Source organism: Urocitellus parryii, chromosome 2 (genome assembly GCF_045843805.1).
Source record: "Urocitellus parryii isolate mUroPar1 chromosome 2, mUroPar1.hap1, whole genome shotgun sequence".
In the NCBI taxonomy this organism is placed as follows: Eukaryota; Metazoa; Chordata; class Mammalia; order Rodentia; family Sciuridae; genus Urocitellus; species Urocitellus parryii.
In genome coordinates, this window is record NC_135532.1 from 15,910,455 (window position 1) to 15,933,642 (window position 23,188).

At 37.2% G+C, this 23,188-nt stretch overlaps 1 protein-coding gene across 2 annotated transcripts in view; it reads right to left on the minus strand.

Annotated features, from left to right (window-relative positions):
* The window catches only part of Gpc6 (glypican 6), a 1,039,564-nt gene that overhangs the window by 261,725 nt on the left and 754,651 nt on the right, over positions 1 to 23,188 (minus strand). The gene's annotated exons all lie outside the window — the stretch shown is intronic.

Below are 23,188 nucleotides of genomic sequence, written 5' to 3' on the forward strand. Positions count from 1 at the left end.
TCTGATTTCAGAGACATTTCCTGAGAAGCAACCTGGCATCTTAAGATAGAGAAATTGCAGTGAGTGACTCAGACCAGCTCTACCTGTAGTGCTCTGAACAGACGCGGGAGAAAGTCAGAGGCAAGTGCAAGGTTCCTTCAGATGCTCTATGCTGAGCCTTAAGAGCCCTTGCAAAACCTCCCCGCTGGTCTCCCTGTTTCTGCCTCTGATCACCTACCACCTGTTCTCAGCAGAACATAGTGATCCTCTCAAAATCCAAATCTCCACTGCTTACAAACCTTCATGCAGGGGAAAAAAGTGGTGTGTGGGAGCCAGTTCATACCAATTCAAGGGAGCTGACAAATTATGAGAAACTTTGCAAACTGATTAAACACAGTCCTGCTTTAAAATTAAATTATATAAAGTATCATTATATAGACTACATTTAAAACAAAAGACAGCCAATACTTAAAACTTACCACTTTCCAATCATTGTATTATAATTTACTACTATCTATGCCCCAGCAGCTATTTGTCCTGTGTGTTGGAAATACTATTTAAGGTGGGTTGCTGCATTTCTCCTTCCAAATCCACATTCAGCCATGACATGCCTGCACTATGCCCTGGTGAGACTGTTTCCATTACAGCAATTGATAAAAGCTACAAATTAAGCAAATCCCTCTCCCTCCATCCCCCCCACCCCCCCGCAAGAGCTGGTGTTAAACCTTTACCAACACACCACCGAGTAAGCCATAGAAAGCCCTCACCCTGCAGTCCCACAAAGCCCTCTGAGATCTGGCTCCTTGTTCCTTTGTCACCTCAGATCTCACCTTCCACCCCTTTCTCCTCTTTCTCTCTGCTGTAGCCACACCGGTGTCCTTGTAAGGACCCACTCACTGAACCACTTTAGTGGGGGCACTGTTTTGTGTGCAAATGGTGCTCTTCCACACATCCCTCCATAAAGTTGCAGAATTCAGAGGCTACTTGCTCCTCTAGCAATCCTGCCCTGGACTCTTTGCACCTGTTTCTTTTGCCTGTAATGCACTTTCTCCCTGATGGCTCTTGGCCTTGCTCCTTCACCTCCTGCAGGTGTTGGCTCAAACCCCTGACTATGCCATTTAAAAGAGCAAACTTCCCTCCCTCATCCTTTGCCTCTCCCAGGCTCCCTCTGAACTTTATCTTCCTTCCTAGTGCTTACCACCATCTGGCCTGCTGAATCCTTACTTTTTACTTGATTAACGTCTATTCTTCCTACCAGACTGAAAACTCCAACAGAGCTCAGGTTTTGTTCTGTTCATTGCATCAAGACCTGGAACAGTGTCTGTCATATAGGAGGTGCTCAATAATATCACCAAATAAATGAATGAATGAGGATTTTAACAAGGACTCTGACTTTATTCACACAGAATGTTCATATATTATGATTTCAAAGTTGATGTACACATATGTAAATATATATGGACTAGGAAGATGAGTATCTAGATTTAAATTTTGTCTGGGATGCTAATGGACACTTATTACTGGATCTTTAGTCAGGAAGCAGATTATGCCCAGAGACATTCTCTGAAGCAATTAAAAGCATTTCTTTGCATATAATAGGTTTCTTTTTCTGTGAGGATACATAGGGGGAGCCTGAATCTGCTGCACTCCCTACCTTAGACTCACTGGAAGGAAATCAAGAAAGGGGACTGTAGCTAATCAGGGATGAATAAATTCCAAAAGGAAGTACAAACTTTGGTTAAAAAAATAAAATGTGAGTGTTCCTGAATGGAGAGAATAAGGTGAAAAATGAGATAAAATCAAGAAAAACAAAACAAAAACAATGAAGAAGGATAGAAAATGGGGAGAAAGGTACCCAGAGACAATGATGTGAAGAGCAGGAGTGCGAATGTATATGTTGGGATCTTAAGATTTTTGGTCATTCCCATTTTTCTACTTATTTCCTTTTATGCTCAATAATTTTAATGATCTTACTGTAGGCACTTATGCATTAATATCCTCCTATCATGTGGACTTAGAAATCACTTTGGACAAGTTAAGACAGAAACATTATTAAAAACATTTCAATCTTCATTTCAAAAAAAATCATGAAGAGTTTTCAACTTTCTCAAAGTATAAAAGATACCCATCAGAAATTAATTTTCCATATCCATTTTCATACCTATCCTGAACACTTCCACATCAGTAATGGTTAGAAATCATCTTTGCCCATGAAAAAACCAGATGCACTTTCGCTATTTCCTTGTACTCAATGAGTAAGAGTAATAAAATGGGAAGGCAGCCTGGAGGGGCATTTTGTAGGGAGAGCTGAGAAGTGGCCATGAAGTCCAGGTACCTGCTGCAGTTCATATATTCCTGACTTTCTTTACCGACCACCTTGTTCTCTCCCAGTCTGCAGGGCCTAACACTGAGCCCCATGCAGAGTGAATGCATGGCAAAGTGTTTGGAGTTAATCAATGAATTACAATGACTGGATTTTCCTTGGTGGCTCTGCTTCTTTTCCCCATGATTCTTCATGAACGTGTATGATTTAGGAAATTGTACTCTAAGCCCTAAATTGAAAATGGTAATCAAGACCAATGGTGAAGCCAACTTCCAGATGGCATTTTTATCCAACAATAATAAAAGCGGGCTATGGCATTCGACCTTGGTATTATTCACCTACTCAAACAATTGCCTGGGATTTCCACTTGTTAATGACAAAGAGTCATTATTCAGAATACAATGCCTTTGGAATTATAATTAAGCCTGGGGTTTCTATGATCAAGACACACTGTGTGCCTAGTGCTAAGAGCAGAGTCGGCGAGGTGGAGTGCATAATAACTCATTTTCCTTCAGATTACAAATCATTGGGGGAAGAAAGAAGCTTTATTAGGTACAATGCTCGTGCAGCTATGTCGGATACCAAGTAAGGAACAATGACTGTTATGGAATTAATAAGATATTAATGTAGCTGTTCCTTAGTGCACTGCAAGGCTAATTGAAAAGACTCCGAAGCAATCTCATGGGCCTCAGGAACATCGAATTCTATTTGGGAAAAAAAAATACCTGTTATGTCTCATATTTTCATTAAAATAATAAAAATTTAAAAAGAGGAACTTGTTTTACCATTGCCTTGAAGGTTGACAAAAAAGTTGATGTTAACATGCTCACCTAATCTGGGAAGCAGCATGTTAGAACAATTGCTATTTGAAAACCATGTCTCCCTTTAATTGCCTCCATCTTCCTGAGCACATCCTTGATGGTGGTGTCAAGGCAGCAGCAAGGATGGAGTCATGGTCTGGGGAACATGAAAATGGCAAAGATCCCGAGTTCGTTCAGCAGCGTAGAATGAAACATAAGCTGGCGTCTGCTTATTCAACGTCCACTTGTTTAAATGCTTAGCCTGGAAAGATATCTTTGAGGAAGTGTATCAGTTATCCTTAGGATGCAGGATGCAATAGGAAAGAAAGAACCGGTTTTGGAGGCAGCCGTATCTGCCCATATATTTATTGACTGTAAAACCTGCCCACCTCTTTATGCATGCGGATTTTGAGTTGACCTGTGCTTGGGGGCTCAGACTGAGATGTTGTCCCCTGTCTCCTCCCAATCCTCTGTGCACTTTTACATGTTACCTTTAGGACTTGTTTAGTTTTCTCAGGTTCTTAAGCTTCATGATTTTGGAGCTTGCATCTGACCCGCTCATCATTGTACCCTCATATCCAGCATAACTCTCACATTTTATCTTGTATTAATATGTTTCTGCATATTAGGTGAATTAAGGTTATACAAAATATCCATCATTCAATAACTATTAACTATTCACATAACTATGTCTTTTCTCTCCCCAGAAAACATAATTTACTGAAATGTTCAATTTATAAACTACTAAGGCACTTAATGCTGTTTAATACTTCATTATAATTATCCTGAACTTTTACATTAATCTCAGAAAATTAGGGGTTTCTAAACACTAAGTTCTTACTCTATGAAACAGGTGAGGGGCAAATACAGGTCCCTCATTAAGAAATCTTGACACATCAAATTAAATAATTAAGTAGGTGAAAATAATTGCCTTAGGGTTTCTGTATCAAGCTCTTTCAGTGAATTGAAAATAAATTTTTATTTACTAAAATGTTATTTATAAACAGGAGTACCCATACAGTATAAAGCTGAGTGTCTAATTTCTACAGTTTAAGAAAATGGAAAGACGATCAATATTTTTTATCAAGTATCTCATGGAGACACTTGTAGATCTGGGATGGGAACAGCTGCCAGACCAATAATTTCTCCTTTAGGGAAAACAAAAACCAAAAAAAACAGGCTTCTACAAGATTACAGATTACCAAATTCTCCCTGAGCCTAGTTGGGCTAGGGCCTGAGGAAGAATGTATGGGTCTGTTCTCAATTAGTACAAAAGAGGAAAGATTGGTCCAGAGGCAGAGAAATGATGTTAAATGAATGAAAGAAGAGGCAGCCCCTTTGTTGGAAGAGATTTATTTTCCCTTTGCTTCAAAAATTCATCTGGGACCATCTCCCTCCTACCAGTTGAACCCACATAATATTAAAGCTTTGACCCCTTTCCTTCTGACATAAACCTCATTACCAATGCATTTCAAATCTTTAAAAAAACCTTCAGGTGCAAAAAGGAGATAGCTAAATGGCCCCCTGGAGGCCATGTGCAGCCACATGACTCTATCAAAATGTACAGCCCTATCTGCCTAAGTACTTGGAGAGGATGAAGTACATCCTTCAGAGTGATGATTTCATTCTCTAAACCTATGGCCCGGCTTCCTTAGAGAGCACTTGTGTGCTTTCTATTTTCTCAGTTGAAATCAGATAAAATATTCCCAACACTGCCTTGAGTTTAATCTAGTTGGCTCTTACCACATATTTAAGCAGTTACTTAGAGGTGTGAGTAGAGTTCCATGGTTGAGAACTAGGTACAAATGGATTCTCATGGTTCTTGATTATTTACTAATTTTGTGACTCTGTGCTAGTGACCTAACTTTTCAAAGTCTCATTTTCTAAGACTGTAAAATGGGGAAAAATACACTACTTTTTAGGATTGCTGTAAGGATTAGTTGAGACAATATGTGGAGAGCACCCACCTTGGTGCCCAACAAGATATCAATAATATTATTATTTTTTCCTTTTTTTGATCATTTTGACCCTTGGTCTTACCTTTTTCAGATGAGTTACAATTTTAGCAGATAGGACAATGGGGATATGACTTAATGGTCACATGGCTGATTAGTCTTTGAACGTCATAGCTTAATATTGTAAACATACACCCAAGGCAAAAATTTGCCCCTATACCAACCTGCCAAAAGGTTAAATTCTGTATTTTTTTAGGCAAAATCAAACTTTTTATAGTATCCAATGATTTGGAACCAGCCTGCCTCTCCAACTTTGTTTTCTTGTTGTTTATTTCTTTTGCAGAACTGGGGACTAAACCCAGGGGTGCTGTTCCACTGAGCTAACCCATTTTTTTTTTCTTTTGAGAAAGTCTAACTTGCCCAGGTAGCCTGGAACTTGCATCTTCCTGCCTTAGTGTCTGAAGTAGACCAACTCCTTTCCTATTTTCTAATGAGCAACTCTGCAACACATCTGAAAGAGACTACTTTCTGTCCTTGAACACACCCATACCCCATCTTTGCTTTTAATGGGCACTTCTCTCTAAGCCTGTCCAGATTTGATCTGCTTTTCAACACTTGAGCCATATACTCCTCTCCTGATGAAATCTCAGATCTCTTTACATCATCACGTGTGTCCTTGGAATTCCACAGACCCGAGCCTCGCTGTTTACAGGGAATAGTCTGTGGAACTGATTTTAAGTGCAGAACCAAAAGCTAGCTTTGCACCTTTGCCTGGTCACTTTACTTCTCTTAGATTCAGATTTTCATTTGTAAGGTGCGGAGTAATAATGTCACTTGGGACAACTTTTGTCAAGCTAAAGTAAAAGCCTTAGTTCGGTGCCTAGGTCATTGTCACTGTTCAATAATGCCACCCAAGAGAGTCTAAATGTCTCGTAAACATGAAATCACTTCCCAGATGACTGGGTTTGAACACTTTCCATGTGATCCTATGGAGCCATCATTTAATTCTTGTATGCATTTGATACAACTTACATTTCCTAGAGTTCAAGTTATAGTGAACAAGATTACTGGCACTGAAAAGCTCAGTATCCTTGAAAACACGGGGATTCCAGAGCACTGCACATTGTACCAGGTGCACGGCTATTTCAGGAAAGACATCAAACCCATGAGAGTGGGAAGGGGTGGGTGGGTCATGGGAGTGCAGGATAAAAAAAAAGGAAATTAAATAAGCCTAGCAAGAATGGATTACAATAATGAGCTAGGAACTGAGGGATGACTCAATGCTTTTTCTCCTGGTGATCTACTTAGAAATAAAAACTTAAGACTCAGTAGCTCACACATGTGAATTACAGAGTTCCCACTTGTGCTTTTTAACATACAGAACATTGACAATGGGTAATATTTTATGGCTGAAAAGTCTGACACATGGAATTTGTAAAGATTTTAGGGTGTAATTAGAAAAGTGACCTGCTTCTCTGGAATGGTGTTCTTTGAATATGACTTGAGATTGCTGTACGTATTCCAGGGCCCTAGCAAATGTTCTTAATGAAGTTATATGAAAAGAGCACACTGCTTTAAAAAAAAATGAAAAGAAATCACTTTGTGAAAGGCTCAAAGAGTTGCCAAAGAGAATTAAGTATCTAATCAAATCCTGTGTGAGTGTGAGTAACATGTCCGACTCCAACCGCCACAGCCGCGATGAGCCAGCCGAGCGTTAAAAGTCAATTTTTGCATGTGCTATCATCAATGAAGATTAGGTAGCAGTCGCTTAGCTGAAAAAGAAAAGTCCATTCTTGGAGTGATCTGCATCTTCAGATAGGAACAGAGACTGGCATTTTTAATAAGAAGACTGTCAGCCACAAAAGGTATCATCCATGATGCTCTGGAGCTGCATAAAAGATGTGCCAGTCATACTTAAGACAGCACCAATGCTTAACAGAAAAATAACAGCAGAAGATATATATATATATATATATATATATAGCAAAGAAAAGAAAGACTGGGGGTAAGTTCTGAAAGAGAAGAGTATGCAATTTTCCAGTCTGTCACTGCCCTTTAGGTATTAAGATGATGCTAGAGAGAGAGGACTTGGAGCCAGAGTGTGTCACATAAGCTTTAAGGAGTTCAAAGTGAGTAAATCTGGCAGTGGCTACTTGAGCATCTGCATCTGGTCAAAGTGAGTGTGTGGGAATTCCAAGGATCAGCCTCACCACCACATTCAGGGGAGGCTGCCAATGAGTTAGGTCACCCTTGTGCATGATGAGAGAGCCATGGTTTGCTAGGAGTTTGAAGACCTGTACTTTAGCAAATGAAATAACTGTATATTTTATGAGCTGGTAGCGCTGTAGGCATATATTTGGATCTCCAACACTTCCTAAATACAAACTGATTAAATTACTCTGGAGTTATTTGTCAAAGTTCTTTTAATCGCCTCCACTTGGAAAACATGGAAATAACAAAGTTCATAATCAACACTTTAGTTCTTTCTGCACAGTACACTAAATGTATAATGAATATGATATTTATAGTTTAATAATAAGGGATTTAAGAAGCATAAGTTAAAAATTACTTTTTTTTTTACAATGTTTATTTTTCTTGGGAAAAGTACAAGAAACAGTGTATTGATTAGCTTGAAACACAGCTATCCATGTAGTTCTTATATGAGGCCGGACTTTGTAGGAGAATATGAGTGAGACAGATTAGGACTTAAAAAGGTGAAAAATCCCTCAGAAAGTGTAAAAGTGCTAATATTTATCAAAGGGGATTCAAACAGAAAAGCAAATACAGAATACCTGGTATATCCTATATGCTGGGTTGGCTTCTGCAAACATGAAGATAAAGAGAACCATGAAGGAATTTATAATCTAGACATTATTAAGTAAATAAAAAATAAAATGAATTCTCAGAGGTGCCATTTAATGATGACTCTACATTAAAGAGTCCAAAGTACGTGAGAAGGAAGAAAGGAAAGGCTGATCATTTCACATGGGAAATCTGAGAATGATTCACAGAAAGAATGACATATTAGGTGAGTTTTGCAGAAAAAATTCTGTGAGTAAACAGACTTTTGGGCAATATAATCAAATGTATATTTTAGATACAGAGGAACATATGGGAAGCTTAAAGAGACAAACCAGAAGAAAATATTTGTGAATGATTAGCAACTTATTATACAAAGAATACCTACCAGGCCAAAAAGAGAATATAATATAAGAAACAGAATATAATAGAAAAAAATGGGTAAAGAATATGAACAGGGCATTCAGAGAATAGGAACTCCAAAATGCTATTAAACCTATTAAAAGATGTTCACTTTCATTAACAATTAGGTTAACTTTATTTAAAGAGAGATGCTGCTAGACAACTGTTTAAAATTTTGGCAAATAACCCACATTGGAAGAAGAAAAACTGTAAACAGTTGAGGGAAATTTAAATTTAAATTTATAGAACCCGGGGCTGGGGATGTGGCTCAAGCGGTAGCGCGCCCGCCTGGCATGCGTGCGGCCCAGGTTCGATCCTCAGCACCACATACCAACAAAGATGTTGTGTCTGCCGAAAACTAAAATAAATAAATATTTAAAAAAAAATAAAAATAAATAAATTTATAGAACCACTTTAAAAAGCAAGCTGACAACATCAAATAAAATTGGAAATGCCCATATCCTATGAGCCAGTAATTTCATGATTAAAAATAAACAAAACAATCAAACAAAAATCCCCAAACATTTTTTACAAAGAGAAGAGTAATAAATAGCCTACCTGGCAAATAAACACTTGTGTTTGCTTTTTCTGCAGACAGACAATACCATACCTCCTAGTTTTAATTCTACAAGTCTAAATCTCTTTAAACCTATTAGTAAAATGATTTTTGTCTTTTATTTAACTAATTCCATTAACGATTTAAACATCACTCAAACTGCAAGTCCCAATGTCATCTTTGATTCCAGTTCCTTTCCTGCTGTACATTTAGTCATTCCCTAAATAGAGTCATCTATAGGTTCAAAGTCCCCTCCGATCATTTTCTCACTCCTTTCTCATTCTATCACGAAAGATCACTCTTTCATTTTATTAGCATGTTCTCGACTAACTGCAGAATGTTTCTAGCGTTCTGTCTGCCTCAGGATTTCATTCTTCCCCCTTCTTTCCAGATCACATGTTCCTTCTCAAGCTGGGTGTCAGACCCAGGCTCGGGAATCCTGGGAATCCTCGCCACTAACACATCATGCCACCTTCTTCTTAAGCTCCTCTTATGCTACTTTCTGAAAATTATTTCACAAGTACCCATACATGTGCCCCTCTAAATGTCTGAATGATTTTCCATGTTCCTACCGCTCTGGTCTCTGGATCACAGGTGGGAACAAGCCAACAAGACGTCTGCAAGTGCTCTGCCAAGGTGACCTTTGCCTTTTACTCTAGTTTTCTTTTAGACAGGGCTGAAGAGACCTTTTGTTTTTGTCGGTGACACACTCGATAATTAACTTTTGAAAGCTTTGCAAATCATGATGTTACAGCTGAAGCCTTGAAGAGATCCCAACACATCCATCAACACATGATTACTGTAACAATGACACTGAGGTCTGTTGATGGAACCACAGTGACTAAAACACTGTATTTTTAATGAGGGAAAGCTTCTTCAGGGCAACAATCGATACTCATCACTCAAGACAGCTGGGCTGCCTAATAATTGTTACCAATTCAATTATTTCAGCAAAAGTAAATACAAGCTGTATAAATACGCCAAGCGGACTCTTGGCTTTAAGATGATAATTCTTCCATTGGGATTATGACCAATTTTTGTCCATAATACACAAGAGTTATAATTTATAGGGACTGGTCACATTTGAAAGAATGCCTATAATTGAATTACAGAACACATTTCCAGAAATAGCAGATTTTTTTTTTTTTTTTTTGCTTACTCAATCAGGCAAATACATTAAAAGGATATTTTTCTTCTTGCTAATGTCTAGGAGGTATAATGCTATCTGTCACACTAGATTTAGGGCAAGTATTTATAACATGTTCATTGTCCTTAAATTAGAGACTCAAAATCTATTTCAGAATTTAGATCTAGTTTCTGTCTTAAGAAGTTTACAATCTAACAAGAACCACACGATAAATCAGTTTATAATTAGCTTCAATGATAATAATGCCAAATGGTAAATTGTTAAGACTCATAATATTAAAGTTATGCTTGGGGAAATGAGGTTTGGGGATGAGTACGGGAGTTCTGTCACGCTTTTAAAATCAATGCCTCCCAAGTTCCCATCTGCTGGGCACATTCATGGCAGACACAATGCTGGGCACTTTAATCACATTATCACCCATCATTCCAAAGATCCTGCAAGACTGAGTAAGGAGAAAACCCAAGTGCTCACAGTTAAGCAATTTCCCTAAGGGTAAGTAGAGTTTTTACCTCTGATGTCCACAGAAGAAATACTATTGTTTAAAGAAAGGGAATCAACAAGGGGCAGGGGCTGGGGCTGGGGCTGTAGCTCAGCGGTAGAGTGCTCACCTTGCACGTGCGAGACCCTGGGTTCAATCCTCAGCACCACGTAAAAATAAACAAGTGAAATAAAGCTACTGTGTCCAACTACAACTAAAAAATAAATACTTTTTTTTTTAAAAGAAAGGGAATCAACAAGAAAGATATTCTTATTTGAAAAAGAAAATGCAGTCAGAATAGCAGCTCTTGCTAGTTGTACAACAGCAGGTGTTAATTCAGGCAGGCGGATGTTGCTAACTAGTGAGACTTCCTAACACCCAGAGGCAAACAGACAGACAGATAATGACATTTTAAAATTAGTAAAAGTAGAGTGCAAATTTTATAGTTGTACATAAACTGTCCTCCAAACAGTCTTGGAGGGGAGAACTCCTTGGTCCCAATTTGCAGATAAGAAAACAAGAAGCCAAGTGAAATACCTTGCCTGAGGTTACTTATTGAGTATGGAATAGGGACAAAATTAGATTCTGGCTGGATCAGTGGGTGAGTCCAAAAGAACAGATTGTAGATATACTGTTTAGTCAGAGCCGTGGAGTCAGAAGAACGTGATCAAAGCTGGCCAGCAATTAAGGAATAATTCACCAAATAATTCCCCTAAAGCTCCCTGATATCAGGGAAGGTTTTTAACCCTGAGGGACAGAGAGCCTTGAGATGGGGTGCTGAACAGAACTTTGTTCTCTGGTGTCCTTCATTCCTCTTTATGGCAGAGGGCTGCCCACAGGGGCCAGATTTGTTTTCTTTGTTACCTGGAATGGTCCTCTTGATCTCAACCTCTTATCTTCCCTCTCACTTGTGGACCAGCTACTTGCTCTCCCTGATCCTCATCCTCATCCTCAGATCCTCATCCCCTCCCTCCCTGCTTTGTACAGCCCCCTCCCTGTGGCACAAGTCTCCCTGACCCAGCCCCAAACAGGGCCATCCATCCTTCCAGCCTCACCCTTTTTGGAGTTCATACCCTTCGTACAGCTGAATGCTGTTCTTTGTTCCAGAGCAGCTCCTTTACTGCCATGGTTGAATTCACTCTTCTTTCTTTCCAGTACTAGCTGGATTTTGAACATTGTTCCAAAATACCTTCAGTCATCTCAGGCCTATTCCTTACCCATCTTCCTGGAAGATGGCTATAAATTTGTCTCCAGTCCTCAAACTTCCGTCTTTGAAACTTGGTCACCTGTACTTTTTGACTTCACTGTGAAAAGACATCTTCTGTGAACTTCTTCAGCATATCTGCATCTTAAAATCCCCTTCACTTGCCTCTTCGCACCTTCACCCTCACCTCCAACCCATCCTGTCCCTCCCTTCTTTCTGTATTCTTAACGTTGGCTCTCCTTATTGTTATAAGGAAATAATACTCGTTGCTCTTCGGTTACTCAGAGTTTTAATCTCTCTCTCTCTCTCTTCCTCCTCCTTCTTCTTCGTGTATAAATAGGTTCAATTTCCCTTTGCTCAAAATGAAATACTCTTTGCTTCTCTTCTTGTATTGGACAAGGCTTGCATCATAACAAGACTTAGTTTTACTCAGAACACAGCCTCACGTTGATGACAGGACCCAGAAGGACATGGGGAAGACTGAGTAGCACTGGAAGAAAGGGCTCAGATGGAAACCTCACCAGTGACACCTTGACAGAGGGCCAGGCACTAAGGTATGATTACAAGAGTCGGGGATCCACAGGTTGAACACGGGCTAAATGAACTCACTGGATACTTTTGTCTATAATATATATTCTTCCTATTGAAACCCAGCTTTGGAATTCTGTCTGTTTACTAGACATTCACTAAAGAATCATAACCTAAAGTGACTTCAAATGACTGAAAAGAAGAGGAAAGTACCAGGACTCATTTTCATTCCTAGTTTCTAGTTCATGTAGTGCATAGTATGGAGAAACTGGCATAATCACCTAACTATTACATAATGGCATAATAGTATAATGATGATGTACAATTTTCATATATTTTAAGAGTAATTTTAAAAGCATATTTAAAATACTTTTTACAAATGACTTGCCATTTCATTACATCTCATTTTTTAAAAAAAATCAACATTACTGTATTAATAAATGAAGAAAAACAACCCATAGCTTTGTGTGTGATAAAGTTAAACAGTATTTGAGCCCTTCCGTAAACTTTTTATTTTACATTCAGAGTACAGCCATATGACTTGTAATGATAGATATTTGCTTGTGTTATTTTTTTTGTTGTTGTTGCTCCCAAGTGTGTTAATATTGGCTACTAAGATGCATTTAATCGACAAACATTTACATTTTAGAGATAGCTTACAGGGAACAATCCAGGCCTCACCTTCTATTATTGCTTTTTTACTCACAGATACATTAATCATCGGTTGAAAATTGAGAAAGCAATTTTTTCCTGCATTATCCAAACACAGCTGCTACTGGTGAATAAAATTATCTATTCATATGAGACTGTTCATATAAAGAGAATATCTAAAACATTTGTGAGTTATTTCTCCTTTTATTATTTCTTTAATATATTGGAGTTCTAGATGTCCAAAATAATGCGTTGAACTGCTCTGTTCTGAGACAAAATCACATACAATGCAGGTACTATACTTTAGATGGATTAAAGACGAGGCTAAGGGTGAGCAGGCTCCATGGACATCAGATCGAGTGGTGAATTTTCAGGAGCGTTCCCTTTTAGGTCAGTAGGACAGAAAGCCTTCTGCTGATCACTTGGAACATTGTGGTGCCTTCAATGGCGCACACCGTCTACTGTTAATTCAATTGTCGATCTGTACCTCACCTGACCTTATTAGATTCTCCCACAGGGATGGCACAAGATCTGCTGCCCTTGAACTGAGAGCAATAATGCATAGTGTGAGAGGGATGGCTGGTAAATAGGCCCCAGGGGAAGCTGCAATGCTGTGTGGGCATAGAGAAAGGAAGGCAAGAATGAAGAGCAGGACTGAGAGAAGTGAGACCCAGAGCACTGGGCCAGAAATCAGGTCTTGGCTTCAGTGTTAACCTCTTGGCCTAACACAGTGTCTGGTGTTTAGCAGAGGCCTCATAAATGAGTGGTCTCCTGCCAGTCTTTCCACCTACTGAATGCAATACCCCAATATTCCATCTTGTATGATGTTACACTGGAATGGTGAGAATTATACCTGGGCTCTATAGAGAAGTACTTCCAAGTACTATAAGTGGTTGGCAGGTTTCTGTAAGAAATTATGACCATTAATTAACATTATTGCTATAAGCATAAAAGGGATGCATATCAATGGTAATTAAAAAAAATGGATCAAAGAATTCACAAAGTGCTATAGTTTGGACCTGATATGCCCCCAGAGGCCCACAGGTTATAGGCTTGCTCCCCAGTCAGATGCTGCTGGGAGGTGGTGCAGCTTTATGAGGAAGAGACTTGTGGGAAGTCTTTGGGTCCTGGGGGCTGTACCCTTGAAGGGGGCTGTGAGACTTGACCCCTTCCTTCTCCTCTCTGTCACTTTCTGGTCATGAAGTGAGTGGGTTTTATGCTCCCTGTCATGATGTGCTGCCTTACCACAGGCCAAAATGACAGGGGCACTCGATTATGAGTAGAACTTCAAAAATAGAGTTGAATCCTTTTTTTTTTCCTCCATTGATTATTGAAGGAATTTGCTATAGTAACAGAAAGCTAAATAACCCATCCAGGCTAAATTCTATCACCTACAGTTTGAGGAAAGAGGGAGTCATTGATTTTTTAACCAGGCCTTATAGGAGACCATTTGGATTAAACTAAGTGACTATTTCAATAATTTCAGATCCTAAGAATTACTAGACTGAATTTGACCATCCAACACTGAACGTTGCTATGGTTGTTCTCATTTAGGGACCAAGTGACATGTGGGCTAATATTATTAAAAATCCAGGCTTTGTGTGTGATCCCACGTCTAACCATGTAGAACCCAAGGCCTATCTCTCCAGTCCTTTTCTTTACATTTTTAGACATCATATCATTCTTGGCTCATTTATAAGGGAAATGGAATGCCTCTCACTTTGGAGTAATATATTAAACATTAAAATTTTAAGAAATTCTAAATATCCCCCAATTTTTATATAATCATTTCAATTTTTCCCTTCCTTATCCCATTCCATTTAAATAAACAAGAATGAAAACCCTATTTGCTTAACTTTATTTCTCTGTTTATGTTGAATTATTTGTGTGACTTTGAGCGACTTCATTGGAGTCTGATTATATTTATCTGTAAATATGGAACTTTATACCAAGGATATATCTGTAAGTCATTTGATGCTAATCCATGCTAAGAATCTATGAAATTCTTAAGTTTAAAAAGTGATCAGCCCTCAACTTTTCTCACTCATGCATTTTAATTCATATTTCTATCTATATTTCCATTTTTCCAACATTAAACACAATCCAAAAGGCACTTAAATATGTTCTAAATATCAGATAATTCTACATTAACCAAAATAAACATGGTTTATTAAAATGCTTTCACAAACACTCTATTCCAAGATCCTCTATTATATACTTTGGTTTTTTTCCATCCACTAATTTTAAAAGAGTCAAAAATACCAAACTTTAAAAAAATAGATTTAAAAACTGTCAAGAAAGAATGAGGTAAGCATATGTCTTTACCTTTTGATATGAAGCCAGTTTTAAATTGACACAGCTATGGTAAAGCAGTATATAAGGAGAAAAAGAAATAATTTCTACCTGGATTTTTTTTAAAACCACACTGGTTAGCTTATTGCTCATTTGTTCATTTACAAACAGAGTCACCTAAGTGCAGCCTCAGTTTCTCCCCAGGTGAGCCACCAGGTACAAAAACACCTACAAATGAGTGCAAATAATATATCCTTGGTAGATATCAAGAAGGAAACATATCTCACACACAACATTATATATCTCTATTTCTGAAGCAAACATAACAATGCTACCTCATGCTACTTATTATTTTTAATGCCCCAACTTATTTTCAAAACAAGAATGCCAAATGACTCTTGTTTGGAAATCATAGGAAAATATGTCCATAAGACGTTTAAGATGAATTATTACAAAGAGTCTGTTGTAAAAACAGTATATTTTATGGGTCAGAATGACACAGAATATTTATCTTCATCATAAGAAAGAGTCTCTGTGAATTAGTTATGGCTTTAGCTCTCTAGAGTAATCAATTCTCTCCTCACTTGTGGGATAAATATATTTTACTGCAGTCATCATGCATTCATGTAGAGTGCTGAGGGTTTCAGACTGCTCTCAGCATCATGGGTATATAAATTTATTTCTATGGGCGTAGTCTTACATGATATGCATACTGACTATATTAAGTAGAAATTTTCAGATTTATTTCCAAATGAATGTAAAATGTCAAGAAATAAAAAAAAATTACTCTTATTGTCCTGTCAAATATTTTGCTTTCTCATTTAGTCAAATAATGTGCATCAGGATACTTCAACAAGATTGAATACCTGCCTCTTAGGAAATCAGACTAGTGCATACTAAAGTTGCATCTTCTACATTTTTTTTTTTTTACTTAGAAAATCATTTAAAAACTCCTCAGGCTTACCAGCATACACTAAAGAAAGAAATAGTCCACCAAATTAAAACAGAACAATGTGAAGTTCAGGCATGGTGAAATGGTTCAGTTAAAAGGAGGAATAAGACGCCTAACAGACTAGATCACTTTCATTCTCTTGTCTGCATTCCATCTCATAGGAGCTCTGTTTGATTTTTTTTTAAAAAAAGGGCACAATATTGATATTGGACAAATATTTCCAAAATTTGTTGGTATTGAAGAAACTATGAACCTAATGATGTACATCGTTTCTTCCTCTGCATATATTCTTTTACACCTCTCTAGATTGTTTGGCAAAAGAAAGTAACAAATACATTCAGGATGGGTCTACATGGGACAAATATCAATTAATAAATGATTTGTTTCTGAAACAAATGCTTGGCGGATGAAACATCTGACTCTTTTTCAGTCTATTTTCAATTACCTGACATCATGGAACTGTATCTGTGAAATAAGTATCCCATGAAAGGAAGCAAAGTAGAATTAAAAGACAACAAAGAGTCTCCACCCATTTTAAATTTCTTAATGGATGCCATGACTGATCTTCACTAGCTGCATGTACATGTTCAAGCAGTCTGAGAACCTGTGTCAGTGCTTTTACTTGCATATATTAGCGGGGCTTTTGAATGAGAATAATTTCCTGGTGCGGTTTTCTATTTACAGATGGGTGACTCTGTTTTCTCTTTAGTATTTTTAAGGACTACAAATAGAAAGTTTGCAGCAGTCCATAAGTCTGTGAGATGTGATTGTCCCCAATTAAAATGACCATCAAAGGAGAGAGAGAGGGAATGTAGTACAAATGGGATGGCCGCTGGGGGAAAGGACAATTGGTAACCTGTCAATGACATGATTTATAACTATATCTCTGAAATCTATTCCCCAGCTATACTAAGCTACCTCATTTTTTTGTGATAAAAAACACATATAAGTTATCATCTTAACTATTTTAAAATGTAGAGTTCAATAGTGTTAATTATATTCATATTGTTATAAAACACAACACTAGAATTTTTCCATCTTGCAAATGTGAATCTCTAAACACACTAAATGACAACTTGCCTCATTTTAATAGCGTCATTAAATGCATATTGTTTTATAGTTTTCAAACTGCTTTCATATACATTAACTTATCTGACATTTCCTGGATGCAAAACATTAATAACAAAAGATATTGTGCTAAATGTCTAACACATCTTCAAAATGTATTTATCAAATACACCACTGTGGGAACTAAATTTTTCCAAGCTTATGGCTCTATGCTGTCCCATTCATATGGAATCTAAACGTTTTAGATAGAAATGTTTAACTACACAAAACCTAAAATATAGAAAATTATTATCATTAATAGTTCAAAAGTTCAATAGATGTTAACTTTATGGTCTTTTCAGTTTAAAATAGTGCTGTCTTTGAATAATTCTCTGATGTTTTATTCTCATTCTTCAACATTTTACTAGAAACAATAAATATTATCATTAGTATAATGCTGTTGTCATGAGATATTACACACTCACTGATGTTAACAACCAAATTTTAAGGAACACTTTGTTCTTTTCCTTCAATTTTCCCTCTGCATGCTTGTCCATCTTGATGTATAACCTTTACATAACATATAAATCTGCTCTAGGGTGTTTAGTGTCTAGCCCCAAGTGCAATGGATATGTAATTTGCTTGTTACTAGAGACACAGCTAATTCCCAATTTATTGAACATTTTCTCTTTCCTGTTATGGAGTACTGGCAAAGTATTAAGACTGAGTGGCAAATGCATGGGATTTTTATTTCTGATCTGAACTATGAGCTCTGTGATTTAGGACAAATTATGTCTCTCACAGTCTCAGTGTTCTCATCTGAAAAAATGCAGGCAACAGTGCTATGTCACAGGAGTTATTAGGGAAAAAAACCTTATGTGATAATGAATGGGAAAGGCTCTGAAACAATAAAATTCCTCTCAAATATATTTATACACAGGAGCCTGGCTAAGGACAGGACCTATTCATTAAAAGGTATGTGTTTGAAGCATTGTAGCTAGATTTCCCCCAACAACTCACATAAAAATATTTCTCTAGTGAAAAAAAATGGGTCCTGAGACACATTTAAATTTCTGATTCTATGGCAGGTTCAGGGATGTACTTTCTTCTCTGCTCCTTTAAAACTCAAATTTTTTTTCTTAGTTTACAAATTCCAATGAAATAGAATTCTGTATTTTTGGTTGTCAGAACCAAACCAAGTTTAAGATATGTCTGTTCTATTAAAAATATGTCCTTCTGAGTTTAGCTCTAGAAACTGGGATGAGGTGATGGTGAAAATTCTAGGAAGAACCCTTTACTGAAAACTTTTTGCTTTTTCCCCCTGTGTGCTTATTTATGGATTCTGAGCATCTTATGACGGCTGCGTGTTGGTTTCTATTTGATGGCATGCTAGGTGACATCTGAGAAACTTTGTCCTTTGTCACCTATTTCTGTCCATGCAGGCCTGAGAGTAAAACAATGTGTATAAATAATACATATTGGCAGACATCATATCTATATGTACTTTCCTTACCCCCTGTTTTATTTACTGTCACAGGTTAGGTTCTCTTTAAGTTTCATGCACTATTGGAGTAGCCAATAAAATGTCCTCTCCTTCCCAGCTTCTCCCCCTGCGTCTATTTCATGTAACAATATGGGTAATTGGAAGCCATACTTTGACCCTGTGGGTCCTTTGCTAGCAAACTATGAGTGGATCCTCCTTCTCCAGAGCCATAATTTCCAACAAGTCAGCCAATAGCCACATGTGACTACTGCTCACTTGAAATGCAGTTGATTTGGATTAAAACACCCTGAAAGTATTGGTATACCAGAGTTTGAACATTTAGTAATTAAAAAAAAAACTCTCAGTATTAATTTTTATATTGATTACATGTTGAAATGATAACTTTGGATACATGGAGAAAAGTATATTTTAAAATTAATTTCACTTAATATTTTTTATATTTCTTACTGTAGCTACTAGAAAATTTAAAACTAGCATCTGTGACTTGCATTGGTGGCTCCATTACTTTTATATCAGATAACACTGATCAAAAGAATTAACTATAAATCCATTAGCTTGATATGATTCCCACCTCACTCTTACTTTCTTCTACTCTTTCTTAGATATCATGTTAGCCAAATTGAAAAACTGCTTTCTGCATGTTCCCTTCTCCATACAGCTCCCTGAATCTTTTTAACCCATTGGCTTTACAATATATCCTGGAGAATTCAGCTCTGCTGACTACTTATCACCTTAATGTGTAAATATGTTTCTCTCAAGATGGTGCTCAAATCTAATGTTTACTTGTACCCCTCTTATCTCCTACAGTGGCTCTTTTCCTATATGTAGGTTGCCAGAGAAAATACAAGATGCCCAGGTAAATGTGAATTTCAGATGTCCAACAAATGATTTTTAGTATTCCAATACTTGGGACATAACTTGTGCTAAAAAAGCACCTATTTATCTGAAATTTATACTTGTGTGACCCATGTTTCAATTTGCTACATCTAAGAGCCTTACACAGTAAGTATTCTATAATTCATTGCACGAGAAAGCAAATAAGTAAAATAATTAACTGATGATAAAATAAAGGGAACAGTAACCTCCTACATGAGACTGACTTAGAGTACTGATTATCCTACCAACTCCTAGGTTCTCAATTTCTTTAAAACTAACATCATAATAGAAATTCAGTCATAAAGCTGAGCTAATCAAAAGGGATTTTAAATTTGAGTGTAATTTCTACTTTCTAGGGCAGTGTTGATATTGGGAGGCAAACGTGGATGAGATGGAAGGAGACATTCCTGATAACAGGCAATGGGAAACCGCATCTCCACTGGGAAACTGAGGCTGCCTTCTCTTCTCAGGGCTACCGCTTTGAACCACACCATGTTTGGGTTTTATGTGGATTGCTTTACCTTTATATTTAAAAAGCTTTGTGGAACTGCTGGGCTAATAGGAAAAGCCAAGAAATGCCAGAACTTTCTGCCCAGACATGCCTGCTCTGGCTCCCAGACCTGCAAACCCTTTTTTGTTTCACAATACCCGACGGAAGCTTTCAAACTCTTTTGGAGACCTGTCGGTTGTTTACCTAGCAGCATTGTCCTCCCGACTCTGCCCTGCTAATGCTGTACAATTACCCTGTGAACTCTGTGAGTGGGAAGAAAGACTTCAGCTGTTTCACTTTTCAGAAATAACAGAAGTGACATCCTGATCTACAGGAGTTCTGGGGCTGTGTCATTGTATAGTTGACCGACACCCTGGTATAAACTTGGCACCAAACTAAACATACACACAATGGGGGGAAGGTACCGTCCTGTTGCTGCTTTTATGATCCTTAGGTATTTTCAGCTGCACTAGGGCTCTCTTTCAAACTTAACTGAACTACTGTATTTTTAAATAAATACATTTGGATTCTGAGGACAACTGTCTGGCATTTTTCCTGTGCTGGTATCAACTTGAACTTCAGAGGATCTTTGCATGTTTGTGGAATATTCAGCGAGTTCTCCTTAGGATTAGATGGGCTGATCTCGTCCAGACGGTCTCAGATGACCGCCTCTGTCATTCAGCCATTACATGATAAATTCAAACAATTCCCGATTCCTCTAGTAAATGTCCATTCTTTAGAACTATTTGGAATTAAAAATGTATGCTAAAAGATATGTTGAAATGTTTATTACTCAAAGCAATTTGTAGATTCAATGTAATCCCTATCAATATCCCAAAGGCGTTTTTCATAGAAATAGAAAAAATGATTCTAAGATTCATATGAAACTGCAAAAGATCCTGAATAGCTAAAACCATTAGCTGAAACAAGAAGAACAAAGCAGAACAACACAATATCAGATTTCAAAATATACAGCTGTCCTTCAGTATCCATGATTGGTTCCAAAACTCTATAGATACCAAAACTGAAGAATGCTCAAGTCCCTCATATAAAATGGTATAACATTTGCATATAGTATATGCTCATCCTACTGTATACTTTAAGTCATCTCTAGACTACTTTAATGTGTGTGTGGTTCTGGGACTGAACCCAGGGCATCATTGTATGTAGTTGGCATCATTCTTCCATTAAGTTACATCCTCATTCTTTTTTACTTTGAGATGGTCTAAGTTGCCCAGGCTAGCCTCAAACTTATGATCCTCCTGATTCAGCCTCCTGAATAGCTGGGACTACAGGCTTATGCCCTGGCACCTGGCTTCTAAGTTACTTATAATAACAAATATGATATAAAAGATATGTAAATAGTAGCTATATTGTACTGTTTAGAGAATAATGATATGAAAAGATTCTGGATATATTTAATAAAGATGCAATTTTTCCCAAATATTTTCAGTCTGTGGTTGGTTGAGGCTTTGCATATGGAAGCCACAGATGTAAAGGGCTAACTATATTACTAAGCCATAGTAATCAGAATAGCTTGGTACTGGCAAAAAAAAAAAAAAAAAAATCCAAAGAAGCAAGCAAGCAAACAAACAAACAAAAACAGAGTATAGACCAATGAAACTAAATAAAAAGCTCAGAAATAAATCCACATATTTCTTGTCAGTTTTTCTTCAACCAAGGTGGTAAGAACACACCATGGGGAAAAAGACCATCTCTTTAATAAAAATAGTGTTAAGAAAATTGAATCCCCATTGGCAGAATGAAATTAGACCTTGGACCCTTATCTCACACAACATGCAAAACTCAAATCAAAATGGATTAAAGATTTATGTATAAGACCAAAATTTTAAAAGTATTAAAAGAAAAAATAGGGAAGATATTTTTGACATTGTTATTGACAATGATTTCTTGAATATGACATCAAAAGCACGGGCAATAAAAACAAAAATAAAAAAGCAAAAAAAAAAAACCTTGCACACCTTTTATATGATAAGGAGTTAATGTCCAAAACATACAAGGAACGCAAACAACTCAATAGCAAAATAAAAATAACTTGATTTTAAAACAAAGCAAAGAACCTCAATAGACAATTTTCAAAAGAAGGCATACAAATGCCTAAAAATAATGAACACCACAAATTTTCAGAGAAATGCAAATCAAAACCACAGTAACATCATCTAATACCTGTTACAATGACTGCTATATAAAGCACTGGAAAGCGGTATGCAGATTCCTTGGAAATCTGGGAATAGAACCACCATTTGACCCAGCTATCCTTCTCTTCCTCCGTCTATGCCCCAAAGACGTAAAAACAGCATACTATAGGGACACAGCCACATCAATGTTTATAGCAGCACAATCACAATAGCTAAACTGTGGAGCCAACCTAGATGCCCTTCAGTGGATGAATGGATTAAAAATGTGGCATATAAACACAATGGAATTTTACTCAGCAATAAAAGAGAATAAAATCATGGCATTTGCAGGTAAATGGATGGCATGGGAGAAGATAATACTAAGTGCAGTTAGCCAATCCCAAAAAACCAAATGTTTTCTCTGACATAAGAAGGCTGACTCATAGTGGGGTAGGAATGGGGAGCATGGAAGGAATAGAGGAATTCTAGATAGGGCAGAGGGGTGGAAGGGAAAGGGAGGAGGCAGGGGATTACAAGGATGGTGGAATGTGATGGATATCATTATCCAAAGTACATGTATGAAGACATAAATTGGTGTCAACATACTTTATATATAACCAGAGCTATAAAAAATTATGCTGTATATGTGTAATAAGAATTGTAATGCATTCCGCTATCATTTTTAATTGGTTTTTTAAAAATAAAAAAATAAAGCACAAAAGATAAGGGCTGGTGAGTATGTGGAGAAAAGAGATCCCTATATACTGTTGGTAGGACAACAGTAATTACAGGAAACAGCATGAGTGTTCCTTAGACACTTAAAGATAGAACTATCATGGGACCAGCAATCCCAATTCTCAGTATATAACAACAATAATAATAACAAAATAGATGAAACATTTATTTTGAAGAAATATCTGCACTCCCATGTCCATTATAGCTTTAGTCACAATAGCTAATAATCAACCTAAGTGTCCACTGAGGGATGAATGGTTAAGAAAATGTGGTTTACGCATACGGTGGAATATTGTTCACCTTTAATGCAGATAACACCCCATCATCTGCCA